Below are 13,964 nucleotides of genomic sequence, written 5' to 3'. Positions count from 1 at the left end.
CAAGGTTATGTTTTGACAAAGCTAATTTAGCGTTTTGCGAAGCATAACTTTGGAGCCCAAATGACTATGTTTGACAACATCTCTTTAAGTAAAACTGCATTTTGTTTAGACCAGGGCATCATGACTGACAAGTTAATTTTTGCCCCATTGGAAAGTTTTTGCAGAAATGTCTGACTGCACCAGCTACAGATTGCTCCTGATTTCTGTTGCTTTATATCCACTGACAAAAAGGCCTTGCACCCAAGAGTGCCATGTCTTACCAGGCCTTCCCAGAATCCTTAAAATGCAGTAAGAAGGTAACAGAATGTGAATTCTGCTAAAATGACTGTGAACAATATGAGTTTTAAAATATATATTTCTTTAAGGGGCAACGCCATTTGGACCCTGGGGTGCACCACTGAGAGGGAGGTAGATGTGCTTCTTTGAGGAAGGGCTTAATTCATAAGGTATTTTACTAAACTCCACACAAGCAAACCATATGACTCTGCAAATTTGTCTATGAATGGAATCATTTGTTCCCATTTAGTGCTTCAGACTTTCTGAGAATAATATTTCCAAGAATACCCAGGAGGCTTCGAAGTGAATAATCCCAGATTTCTCTCTCTCTCTCTCTTTTTAAGCCAAAAACTTTAGATAACAAATAACAAATTAAAACATTTGCAATTTATGGTTGAACACGGGCTGACACAAATTGGTTTGTGGCAAGTTTTCTGACTCGAGACATTTCAAAGAAATCAACTCCGACTTTAAAGAAGGCAGCGCATGGAAATAAATGGAAGGCAGAATTTAGCTTATTGTTTGGCTCTAGTTTCTTTTTCCTGTGCTATCTTTATAACGGCTGTAAGTAGCAGCTTAGAAGTGCTGGAGATCTTTATTTTTCTTTCCTTTTTTTTTTTTTCCTTTTAAGAAAATTTGGCCAGAAACTTTGTTATTTGCATATAGTAGGATCTCAACAGCCCCTGTGGTTTATCTTGTCCACACTGGAAAGTGGGACTGACTGTGGACTTTAGGATTTAACACACATCAGCAGTAAACGAATACTGCGCTGAAAACGTATTCATTCCGAACTGAATTATCATCGCTGGTGACGCTCTCCTCTCTAAACCTTAAAAAGTTGAGAAATGGTAATACAAACCACATGGTTGCTTCATTCCCCCGCCACTCTTGGCAGAGCCAGTGTTGCCTGGCAACCTTGCTGTCAGCTGGGCCTGTGGTAATCAGAGCCGTCTTGCCCTGTAGTTCAATCGAATGCTTTCTTTCTGAGAAGCCATCAGTGGGTGCTTTTTCTTCTTATCAGTCTTCTCAGTAATGTTTGAAAAGGGCTTCTGCGGATGAGAATATGTCCTCATAGTGGGAGCTGCTGAAATAGTAAAAAACAACAACAATCAAGTATTCTAGTGACTCTGCAAAGAAAAGCCTGCAAGCCCCGCCTGCGTGTTGCTCTGGACTTCGCCCTGCAGATGCACCAACCCGGCCTGACTGCTCGCTCCCTTGGCTCCTATTTCTTCCCGGAGCCCTGAGCCTCCCTCCCTGTGCAAACTCGTACAGAGAGGACAGAATGGATGGAATTAAGAAATTAGGGTCTGAAAATGGAAAACACAAATGTGTCTTTCTTGTATTTGGCTCTGGGAACAATGACACTATCTTAATCCCGTCATACTTTGGAGGGAAATATGCATTTGGAACAAAACTGATGCTGACAACATCCCTTTAAGTGGGCCTCACTGTGACTGAGATGACACAAATTTGCTATGATAATTGAGCGTGTGAAAAGTGAAACTTCCAGGAAAGAGACATCAGCAGAGCAGTCCTAGCCATGGGGATGGTGTCTAATGCAATGTGAAAGTCAATAGGAAACTGGATTCACCCGGCAGAATTTTACTTCACTTTATAGCCAAATTGCATAAACAAAGACGTTCTTCATCTCTTCCTATTCCCTGTTAATTAGGCAAAATGATAACACATAAAGTGACTGGTAGAGTTCCTGCACATGGCTGGCACTTAATAAATGTGAGTTTGTTCCTCTCCAGTCAGGCAAATTTCCTTTGAGATCACTGGGTCCAGATCCCCTTCCATGCCTGTGCTACTCACTGGAGCTCTGCAGAGCTCCTTCCTCCCTTCAAGCACCTTCCATTGCTTCATCTTCTGCCTGAAACCTACAATGCCCCAGAGAAAGAGGGAGACTCTGAAGAGGAGTTGATGACAGTCCAACCGCTTATTTAAGTAAGCCCTCTTAAAGTGAGACTTTCTATGCCCTTAATCTCAGGATCCTCAAATCCAAGACCCTGGACGGGCTTAATTCTAAAGATGAGAATACTATGCTCCAGAAGGAGTGAGTAAATGACGCCAAGGCTCATAACCAGGAGACAGCCTGGCTCTTATCTTATGACTCACAGAGCAAGGGTGATTTTTGTTAGCTCACCTTCTAAAGCGGTTAGAGGTGCTTAGCAAACAGACAAGAACTTACACGTGTGTCTGGAACTAACAGGATTCACACAAAAGAGGTTGTACCATAATTAAAAACATATACATATTTTAGATTTCCATTCTAATGGGAAGAAAATAATTTGGGCTTTATTTGATGTTTCTATTCTAGTCTTTTCTTTCACAGCCCTGAAATACATGGAAATCCAATTACTGAGCACAGTCGCAGCCCTGGGCCCACACGTGCCTTCTTCGTTGCCCACGATCCTTGTTTATATGTACAGATTTGACTTTCAGGGAAATCATTTGCCATACAAATAATAAATGAAATTGCTTATATTTGCATATGTTCTAGAGTTTCCCAAGTGTTTTACACTTGTTGTCCTGTTGGATTGTCACTTCTGTGAAGCAGGCAGGGATAGATATTATTGCCCTTACTCTTGAGATAAGGAGACCAATGGAGAGGTGAAAAGTCTCAGGGAAATATATTTGAAGTAGACTGTCACCAGGTGGGGGAAGGCAACCAGATGGTGTTCTGTTTTGTTTTAAACTAAGATTCCAAACTAAGGCCAAAGTTAATGAAACTTAAAATACATATTTCATTATTTCAGTTACAGTGCATTTTGAACAACTTTTAAATAGCATAGAGGTGAATTTTTCATAAGTACCTTTCTCAGAAATCTGGGTCTATTTATCACTGTTTAACTGTCATCTTCCCGGAGACTTGATCAGGACGCTTTTTAAATGCACGCCTCTGTATCCATTGCCTTCAAGCCAGATTCCTCCTCGGCTTAACCCCAGGTGCACCTCTCACTCTCTCTGTATGTGGTCTCTTTCCTCTTATTAGCCTTCTAGAAACAATTAAATACACAGCTTTCGTTTCCTTTTCAGCCCCTGTGCATTAGCTACAGGGCTCTGTTCTGTCTTAAAAGGTCTCTCCCCAGATGGGTGAGGACAAGCTGATGGCTGGCATTTAGGGCGACCCTCAATTTCTGCAGAGCCCTCCTCCCCAGTCCCAGCTCTTCCCAATCCAAGAAAGCTTTCTCCTGGCATTGTTCTTTTCAGAATATGGGGGAGAGTTTTCCCTCCTTCCCCTAATTCCTTCTGCGATTAGCAGCATCAAGCTAGGGATAGTGACTTTCAACTACAAAACATCTCCGAAAGCCTGTTGCTACCAGTAACACAACATACAACTTTTAAACAGCTCCGTCTAATACCAGTTGTTCTAGCCAAAGAGTTCCTCTAAACTGATTTCTAAAATGAGAGATAGTCTTCCAGAACAAAACATTTTATGCTGGATTTTTTAATGGCAATTTAAATCATTTCATGACCCATTTATCCTTAGAAGCTCAACTTCTTTCCTGTTGTGCAGCTCAGTTAAATAGTGATTTCTAGCCCAGTGGTAGTGTAAGGGTCTCCTATGACTTCCAAAAAGCTTGAAGTGCTTGTGCATTTGGTATTAGAAATCTGCACAGGGGCCTTTTTAAGGGGAAAGGCCACAGGTAGGGCATCATGTGGATTTGGAGAATGGTCAATTACCTTTTTTTTTTTTTTTTAGTGGATTTTAGCTTTATGAAGATTTTAAAATTTATTTTCCTAGAAAACTGTGTGACTATCATTTGTCCCACATTTCTGCTATTTAAATGGTAATTTTCTAGAACTCAGGTACTTGTGTCTCAGGTCCAAAATGTGTCAGTAGTTATTTTCCCAGGCTTTACCAGGTTACCTTCTCTATCTCACTAGGTCTCCTAGACCTGTACTATCCAATACATTGCCTATACATGACTATTTAAATTTTAAAAAACTAAAAATTTAGATCTTCAGTTACACTGGCCACATTTTAAGTGCTCAATAGCCACATGTGGTTAGTGGCTACTATATTGAACAGTGTAGCCATAATACAGTTCTGTAACCACAAAAAGTTCTACTGGACGCCACTGCTGTAGTTTTTATGACCCATATGGACAGGGACTGTATCCACCTTTCTTGTAGTGGCACAGGGCCTTGAGAATTTAGCATATAGTAAGCACACAACAATATTTGTTGAATAAATAATCCATCTGAGCAGATGCCTCTTTACTCCCAATGGGGGAAGACAGAGAACAGGACTATAAAAAGAATCCCTCATTGGAAAACAAATGAGAGCCTAGCTATAAATGATAGCTGACAGATGTGGGTAGGAAGAGTACCCATAAGACAAACAGGGGTGTCCTTATCCAGTAAATGCAAAGAGATTAATGTTCACAATGAGTTAAACATTCATTTGGCACTTACATTAAAAAAAAATTAAAATCTGGCTACTTAATCAAAACTAGGAGTTCTAATCATTGATCTACCAGCTCCTAGCGAGAGCTGTAACCAAAAGAAAACAAACCTATTACTGGGACTAAATAAAGAGTTCTTTAGTTGGTTCTCCATTAATTTAACACTTGCTTGAATTCAATATGCAAAGGATAAAAACTAGAATGTGGGGGAGACGTCACCAAGATATCCATCACACAAGAACTTCTTTCTATGAAGGCAGGCTCTAATGAGATAATGCACTTGGCTTCAGGAGTTTACTCATAAGCTGTTTGTTAAAATAATCTTTCCCACAGAAACAATGTCCCATGATGTGAGGTTCCAAGAGCAGCCTTCCAAAGCTAATGCCATCCATCCCATAGTCTGTTAAGACTGGGTGTACCACTGATTCTATGGGGAAATACATTCAAAGTTCTGATTCAGGGTGCTTGGATAGAGGCCTCACGTATCCATCACTGCCTGCCTTAACTCTGAAGAACTGATGGGGCTTTTGCAGCCTTAGGAGGCCCAGTAGGGTAGAAACCAAGATAAGTGCATGCAGAGACCCAGAGTGCAGAGGTGGGCAAGGCTCTAGAGTAAGGAATGGGATGAACAGGGGGAAAGAAGCAGAACTAGGGCATCTGGGAGATGCTGAGGTAAAGGTACAGTGGGGGGAGGGGGGAGCAGTAATGGAGGAATGAAAGGGAACACACGTTGCCCCTTAAATATCACCTGTCAAGCAGCTTGACCCCGTCCCCTCCCTCACCACCATCAGGCACTGTGATAAAACCCTTACATGGCTTGTGGCTTCTCAGTTCTTCTAAAATAAAGACAAGAATCCTACTTTGACCTCAAGATTAATTTGGCTCCTCTCATGAGTCACCTGAAGTTGCCCGTCACCTTCCTCCCCAGCCACACTGACCGTCTATCACCCCCATGCCCCATGCCACCTCAGATCTTCCAGTACGCTACTTACTCTATTTCTTGCTCATAAGCATCATGTACTTTTCCCTCATCACATTTATCAGAGCTGTGATTTTACATCGTTCACATAATTGTTCGATTAATGGTATTTTTCCCTCTTGAGTCTAGACTGTGCTCTCCAGGAGGCCTATTTTCAGGGTCTGTTTCTCTCACTACTTTGTTCTTAATGCCTAGTCTAGTGCATGGCACATAACAGGCATTCACTAAACACAGACTGAGTGAATTCGTAAGTAAATGAGGGAAATGCAATGAGAGATGGTTCTCAGGCTTGAGACTGGGGACTTTTGGGGTTAGCCCTCCCTAGAAGAGATGCCAAGAGGGACAGTGTTTATGTGTCCACCCAGCTGTTTGTGAATAAGGGGGACCACAAGTGCGGAACTGGCCTGTGTTCATTTGAACATTAAAATGTTTATGCAGTTCGGTATGTTTTTCCATTCTTTCTCTCAAGCCATCCTCCTTTCGTTTCATGTGTGATTTATTCCAAGAGGCTTGGACTGAATTTTTAGTACAATTGAGAAGACAGGAGGTTCTGTCCTCCAACAGAATGCACACTTCCTCTCCTTAAAAGAGAAAAGTACTTTAGAAAACTAAACTGTTCACAGACCACTCGACTTAGAATTGCCAGGGAAAAAAAGAATCAGATCAGAAAGTTGCTTCTTTGCTTTACTTTTATGGTCACAATGAAGTAACAACAGATCAAGAAAATAAATGTGCCTAATTGTATGGCTGGTAGGACCTGGAGGGGTTTCATGACAGGGAGCACTTGTCTTCCTAAATGGAATTCCCTCTAACGGGCTGGCCTCCTAAGCACATCCTAGGACCGGCGCTTTGTGCTCCTGACCTACGGGGTGAAAACTGAACGCGGCAACTTTTTCAGTACTCATTTTGTTGTGTCCTGCTAAAGTCAAAAGAATCACTTGTAGAGGCAGAAAATGTCATCATTTTTGCACTTACCCTGACCCCAGCATCTAAAAATACAAAGTGCTGGAATTTCTAGAGCAGGTGACTTGGAAAAAAAAAAAAAACACATAAAGAGGCCTAATTGTTTAAGGTCTAAATGTAGTGCACAGAAAAAGACAAAAATAGGGAAGTGTCTCTCCAAGTGACCCAGCCTGCATAAAACTGGGCACACAATTCATTTGCAAGGCTTTTGGTCCCTGCATATTTCCCAAGTTGAAAGAGAAACATTTCATTTTTGGCATTATGGATAACGGTGTCATCTTGGCTACCTTCTGTCTACAAGTGGAGTTAATTTTAGTCTGACCCTCATTTTGAACACATGGAGGAATTTATAATACTCGTCAACCTTTGATAGCCTGTAAGTCTCGGAGAAAGTACCTCGGGTTTGAGAGATTTCCCCACACGTGTTAGAGCCAGAGAGCGTGGCGGTGGGTTTAGCAAAGCTGCCCCCGGGATTGTATATATCATTGTTGCTGCCCGGGGCTTGCCTTTTACAATTTATCTTTTCTTTTTCCCCTTGAGATGTGCTCTACTTCTTAGTTTAAATACACGTTTCAAAACCCTTCCTTTTGGGTTCTAGAGTGAAGGAAATTGATCACTCTTGAACCGTATGTTTTTAATTGACTTCCTCCTTCCTGGCGAGGAAATTAACTTGCAGTCTCCTCTTATTTGATCTGTTAAACAGTGTGTGACACCTTCCCAGACAACAAGATTTAATGAGATCCTAACTGCTGTCGACTTCACCTGATAGAGGAGGCTCCACATTCCCGTGTAACTTTTAGAGATACAACAATCAAACTTACAATTGAATTCTACTGCAAAGCACATTGACTGGCGTCGTCTATAATATACGGAAACAGCCAGCTCTCGTCTCATTTTTCTCTGCCAGTAACAAGCCACTCTTTAAAAATCAATTGCCTTCTTCCTGTGCAGAGTTGCTAAAAGTGGGTATCTGATGCCTGAGCTCTAAAAGTAGGTTTTTTTCAGTCTCATATCAGTTGTTTTAATTCTCATTAAAATTGAAATTTAATGTTTGAACTGAGGCGAATTAACAATGTCTGAGGACAACTAGGCCCAAATATTTCACAGTCCATTGCAAGAGTTTGTTGTTGTTTGTGCTGGTTGTTTGCCAAACTGCCACCTGGGCAACCAGGTCGGTGACCAAACAGGTGACAATGTTCTCACAGTCTCACAAAAACACACCCAGCACTCAGGTTGCCACACTGCAATTCCTTGACTTCAAGTGCTTTATAGATTTTCCTGTTGTTCGTGTGGTTATCATGCATTGGTGAGAAAAACAGGCTCAGGAATTCCAGATCCCAGCCTACCAAGGGAGGGCCGACTTCTCAGAAGAAAACCGCCTGCAAACCTCAGAACGCCATACAGGGAGGACCTCCAGGGAATTCCACTGCCTGCAACAGCCTATCTTCCTAAGAAGGAAACTTCCTAGATTGTCTTTGCAAACATTCTTTACCGTGGGGAAATTCTGTGACTGACTTCCTGGGTTCCTCCATAATATTGCCTCAACCAAACACAAAACATATTTGGTGCCACCACACACACACACACACACACATGCACTATGTGTGCATCTGCTCTGACCACCCCCCAAAGCTAGAACTTTCGTGGAAATGAATTTTTTCTTAGTAATCAATTAATCAATTTTCCTAGAATGAGTTAAATTAATTGACATCCTCTTGCTCAAATGTTTCCTTCATTTACATGTCTTTCTCTTGCCAGAGTTCTGTCCTCAAGTGTTTATTCTTAAGACACAAAGGCTTTCTTTTGCTATCCTACCTTCTTTTACTATAATCTCATTCTCTTTTTATCTCCCACATCATGTATTCATTTTAGTTTTTAAGTAGCTCTTTTAATAACTTGGAAATAAAGGGTCAGTTGGGAAACAGGAACAGGGAAAATGGAGCTTTGTCATATTTGTAAAAAGAAGAGATGAAGCCAAATAAAAACCATAGGATCTGTTATTTTAGTCCGTCCATAATTTTCCCCTGACCAAGTGTAATACTTCAGACTTTCTCCCTCCCTGGTTCTCACCGAACTGACACACTGCAGGTGCCACAGTTTAAATTCAACAATGAAAAAAGTCCATTTCTTTTCTAGTTCCGCAGCAAAGACATCAGAAAAGATAAAGTTATCATGAGCTAATTACAGTCCTCAAAAATTACCTTTGTGCTTTGCAAATATGCATTTTTTTCTTTGCTAGTGATGAAGTTGGCAGTTTAAATAAAAAACACTATTTAAAGTAACAGAGTACAGTTATATAACCTTTTCACATAAATCACACAATAACTCTTTGTGCTTTGTAAAAAAAAAAAAAAAAAAAAAACCTGCTGTGCTTGTTAAGATTTATTTATATAATAATTTATGCAAAAGATTTTTTTCCTTTTATAAAAGTGGATGTTCTTTTTTTTAACCTCTGGAACTTGCAGACTAGAGGGTAGAAATATCCTCCAATCACCACTTTTAGTTACACACACTCCAGCTACCAAAAACTCCTATTCAGGTAGTGTTTTGGTATTATCACACAGGGCTTCATTTCTAAGCACACTAGAAACTTAAGGAATAGCCTCTGCCTACTAATAAAAAAGTAAAGTCAAAATCCAATCCAGTATAAGGATTCCTTTGCATTCACAAATCACGCCAAAATCTGGTCTTTTTTCTGTTTTTCAGACATGCTATTTTTCAAGTATGTTTTAATGAGTGAGGGGCCGCTGAAGCCTCCATTGGTTCTCCACGGAATTCTTCTCCCAGGTTCGGTTCCTCCCCTCGGCCTCCAGCCCGTTCCTCATTTGCTCCACTTAATTTTATTCCCTGATTTAATTCTAGAAGCAGTAGACTTTCATTATTTACAATGATGTCCCTACTATCTAAAAAGATACTCCCTATAAAATATCTTGACATCAAGTTGATCTTACCACTGACCAGCCCACCCTGAACAGTCAGGGCAACGCATAAGTTGCTAAATGCTAAGCTTGGCTCAAAATGACCTACTTAAGGAAGAATGATCCTTTCATGGAGATAAGCCTAGTAGAGGCATTTTATTGGTCAAATATATCTATTCTAACTCTTGCTGAACAGTGGGGTTTCTGAAGACAGGGAAACCCACAAGGGCTTTCTTGTGTGCCCTTATCTTCCATTGAGATGCTGACCTAACTTTTAAAAGCTATCTCCATGGAAAATTCTGGGCTCCACTCCAAAACCAACCAGTAGGAGGTGGCTCTCTTAATCAGTGGCTGTGTTCCGTCCTTATATAAACAGGTTAAGCCAGCTGCCAGAGCCTCTGCGACCAATTTCAGCTCACATTACGCTTGGCTAGAAAGATGGGCCTGAACCAAAGCTACATTATGAAAGTAGAGAACTCTACCTCTCCTTGGTTTTAGCAAAACACCTGGATAATTGTTCAACGTGTGTCCCAAAAAAATGTATACACACTTAGACTAATTATTAATTCTAATGGGTTAAATCTGAAAAGAAACATCAATTGAGCTATCAAAAAATGTATATGGATACATTTTTTTGGGACACTCTATATGCTGACCTGAATCATCAGCAATTTACTTTTGTTTCCCTGGGAAAATGAATAAAATGTGGTACATGTTTATTGCTAGAATGGGCAAGATTTTACCAACCTGACAATTAGAGGTAATGGCTCAAAAAGAAAAAAGGAAATTCGATTATTTTAATTGATACAAAATTATCAAGCTACTTATTTTCCTAAGATAGTGGTAAAGTAATAAAAGTAGAAATAACTCTTTGGTTATATATGGGATGGAGTGAAAGGGTGGGACTTGATTAACTGAAAAGACATCCTCCCACCAGCTCTTCCACAAAAGGCCCTCATCGCCCAGGATGGAACTCAGAGAGTCAGTCTCTCAAATCAACAGGCATAACTAATACTGAAAAGCTCTGCTGACAAAAGCTGTTACTTTCCTCAGGTGTCCATTCCTCTCCTCAAAATGAGTTACCCCAAAGTAACAACAAACCACATAGAATAAAATCTAAATAACTGGAATACTAAAACAGGGTTCTGAGCTACATGTGGAGATGTTGGCCAGAAATAATCAAGGCAAAAAAGATGAACCATCATTTCCACTTGCCAAAAATAATTTAAACTTGATTATGGCTTAGTCATTACACTAAAAGCATTAAAAGAAACAAAGCAAACAAACAAACAAAAGCCTTCCCATGCAGTGTGTTCTTAGGTCAAGCCATATTTGAATGACTTAGAATAACTTTTTTCTCTTTTGCTACCAGAATTGAATGCAGACTATGGAAGCCCTTATCTGATCTTGTTTTCAAACACATTTGACAGCTACTGCAGTGCTAGTAGGATTCCTCTGTTTTTTATTTTGACAGCATAACACTATACCCATGGGAGCTGAGCTTTTCAGGTGTTAAAGAGGATTTGTTATAAGAAAATGATTATAATAGGATTTAATGTAATTGAAAGTCAAGGTACAGTAGCCATACAGTATATCAGAGAGAGTGTCAAAACTTGCAGCGAGGGTGGAGTACCTTTTGCTAAGTAAACAACAAAAGTAGAGAGAGAAGAAAATATTCTATGCACAACAGGATCTACAAGGTTGGCCAACCTGATAAGCCTGCCCCACCACAGTGGGATCAAATCTGCAGGTGCTACAGTGCTTCCCTGGCAAGAGGGGTCATGAATAGGTGCAACCTTCCCACCCCACAAGAACGTTTCGAAAACAAGTTATATAATAACCCAAATTCTTGTCTAGAACTTGACAGGCAATCACCATAGGCCCTCAGAGGCTCCAGGAGGCAAAGGCCCATCCCCGAGTCATTGCCCTGGCTCTTCCAGTCTCAGGAACTAGCGTCACTCTGAATCTTCTCATGCCTTTTTAGGTTTGCCAGCCTGGGTGGGCACGAGCACACGTGCACACACATGCACACCAGGCAAGAACTGGCTGGCTCTCCAAATGTTTCACTCCTTTTCTTGACAGTGCCATTGCCTCCCTTAAGAACAATCATTTTTCAAACATCATAAGACTTTCCCATGAAAATAGGCCAATGAAGAATGCAGGTATCATACCTACTTCAGGCATCATAAAATAATAATTAGCTCTCAAGATCAGAACTTGGGGGCAGCAAGCAAAAGCGAATAACTGAATGTTATTCCTCCTCTCTGTCATTATAGGGCCTCTGCCTTCCCCTGAACTTGATTCCCTGCTTTTCAAGATGTCATTAGGCCATCTTGATCATAACTACTAAGCTACATTTTGGTTGGCTTTTTATTGCTACCTATGATTCTGTAGATGGGCCCAAACAGGACCTTAGACAAACATCTGGAGAACACTCTTTCCAATCATTACTGCTAGTCCTTTACTGCTGCGGCATCCCATAACAGCCTTTGGAGAAGAGAAACATCAGTGCAGGCAAGACCAGGAACTTATTATCATTGCTATTAGCACTAATATTATGTATGTATACATTGCATTTCTCAAGTATGAAAGTGATTTACAGAATGACACAACAGCAAATGGCAGGCATGGACTTGTGAGTCAACTCTTTTGAGGCACTATTTTGCCAAACCAAGTGCATTTCTGCATACCTTCCCAATATCTGCTAAAAATTTAGGCATCACTGTAGTATTTTTTAAATATAAAGTTTTTTTCTTCTAATTTTTCTGCCTCCAAGTCATGAGCAGGCATTTCAGGAGATTCATATCACACTTAAGGAACTCTCTTCTTCTTTCTTTGTATTTTTTTTTTTAAATTGGCACCAACACGTGTTGTCTTTTCCCCTCTGTAGGGTTTCCCTTCCATCTCCATGCTAGTAAGTTCTCTAGATACCAGTATAAAGGACAAATTATAAATAATCCAAAATGTGAATAAATGTAAACACCACTAGTCAGCCACCACTGGACAGCCTATATATACATATATATGTTTGTAAAGTTACAATTAGCATTTTCAAAATGCTTTTACACTTATATCAAAATATATGTTTTTAGTGACTTGAGAATTAATAATATTCCACCCTAAATCATGATGTCATTCTAAGAACTTTATATTCAAAGGACCTGTAAAGCTGCTCTGTTTAGAACCCCTCACCTCCCAGACCGATGACAGAATACCACATTAAAGCAGTGTTGTTACCTCTACAAAGCAGGCAATCAACTAATTACATGTTTTGATCAAAATATCCTTCTCTTTTAGAATTTCCATTTTTTCTGCTGGGTTACAGCGGTCTGTGCAGTGACAGTCCCAGTGAGTACTAAATGTTACCGTATGCCACCAGTAAGCCAATTTGTATGAACCAACATCACAATTCAAACATTCACTCTGCTTTTTCTATCAACTTTCCTGTTGCTTGTTACAACTCTTCTGATTTGAACACATCTTTTATTCCAAACCTGTCTCCCCAAGCCACGTCCAGCATCATTCTACATTAAACACACAGGCGACTCCCACTTCAGCATGCTTAATAAAGAAGTTTTGTCATGAGCCACCTGCTCCTGCGATCACAGCTCTGCCTGTGTTCTTTCACGCTCCGGGAACTTTTACGTCGGTTTCTTTTGCTTTGCTCCTTTCGCACAGTCTCCTTGCTAAGGGCTCTCGCCCCCAGTGCTCCTGCCCCGGGCAGCCCACCAATCGACAGCTGCCAAGTGTCATCCTTCCTTCACCTTGCCAGCCAAGCTTCCTCTTCTGAGAAATACGTGTGGTCAATCCAAAATCAACTTGAGTTTGTTCATTGTTTTGCACTTTAGAATGATCACTACCTGGAATGATAACATGGACTTTAGTCTCCAAATTTAAAAATGAGGATTCTGATGTTTTTATTTGTGAAGATCCAGTATCATAATAATTTCGAAAATATTCAAAATAGGCTCCTTTTGGTCACAACTCGAATTATAATCCTTCACCCCCTGTGAACTTAGGCATAATCATGTGTCTTGTCTTAGCCAGTGAGATAAATAAGAGGCAATGTGCCACATTCCCTTCTCCAGGGAGCATCAGTCAGGATGGAACTCAGCAGCCTGAGTGATTCTGAGGAGCAGAGCCCCCCCACACACACACACCCAACTTGCAGTGACCTCTAGCAAGTAAATCTTTGGTGGGATTTGTAGCCACAGCAAACCTCTATCATCTTGACTAATTAACTTAGAGATAGCAGTTTGTCCTTTCACTGAGTGTCACTGCAGGACTCATCTCATGATAACATTGCTATTGTATTCCAAGTATGTTTTATCACTTATTTTCGGTTATTTTGGGGGGGTAGTTTACCATTTTCAAGTCTCAGATGGAAAGCATAGACATAAAGAAGAAAAATATTCC

Source organism: Miniopterus natalensis, chromosome 5 (assembly GCF_054644295.1).
Source record: "Miniopterus natalensis isolate mMinNat1 chromosome 5, mMinNat1.hap1, whole genome shotgun sequence".
Lineage (NCBI taxonomy): Eukaryota > Metazoa > Chordata > Mammalia > Chiroptera > Miniopteridae > Miniopterus > Miniopterus natalensis.
Note: the sequence above shows the minus strand (reverse complement) of the source record.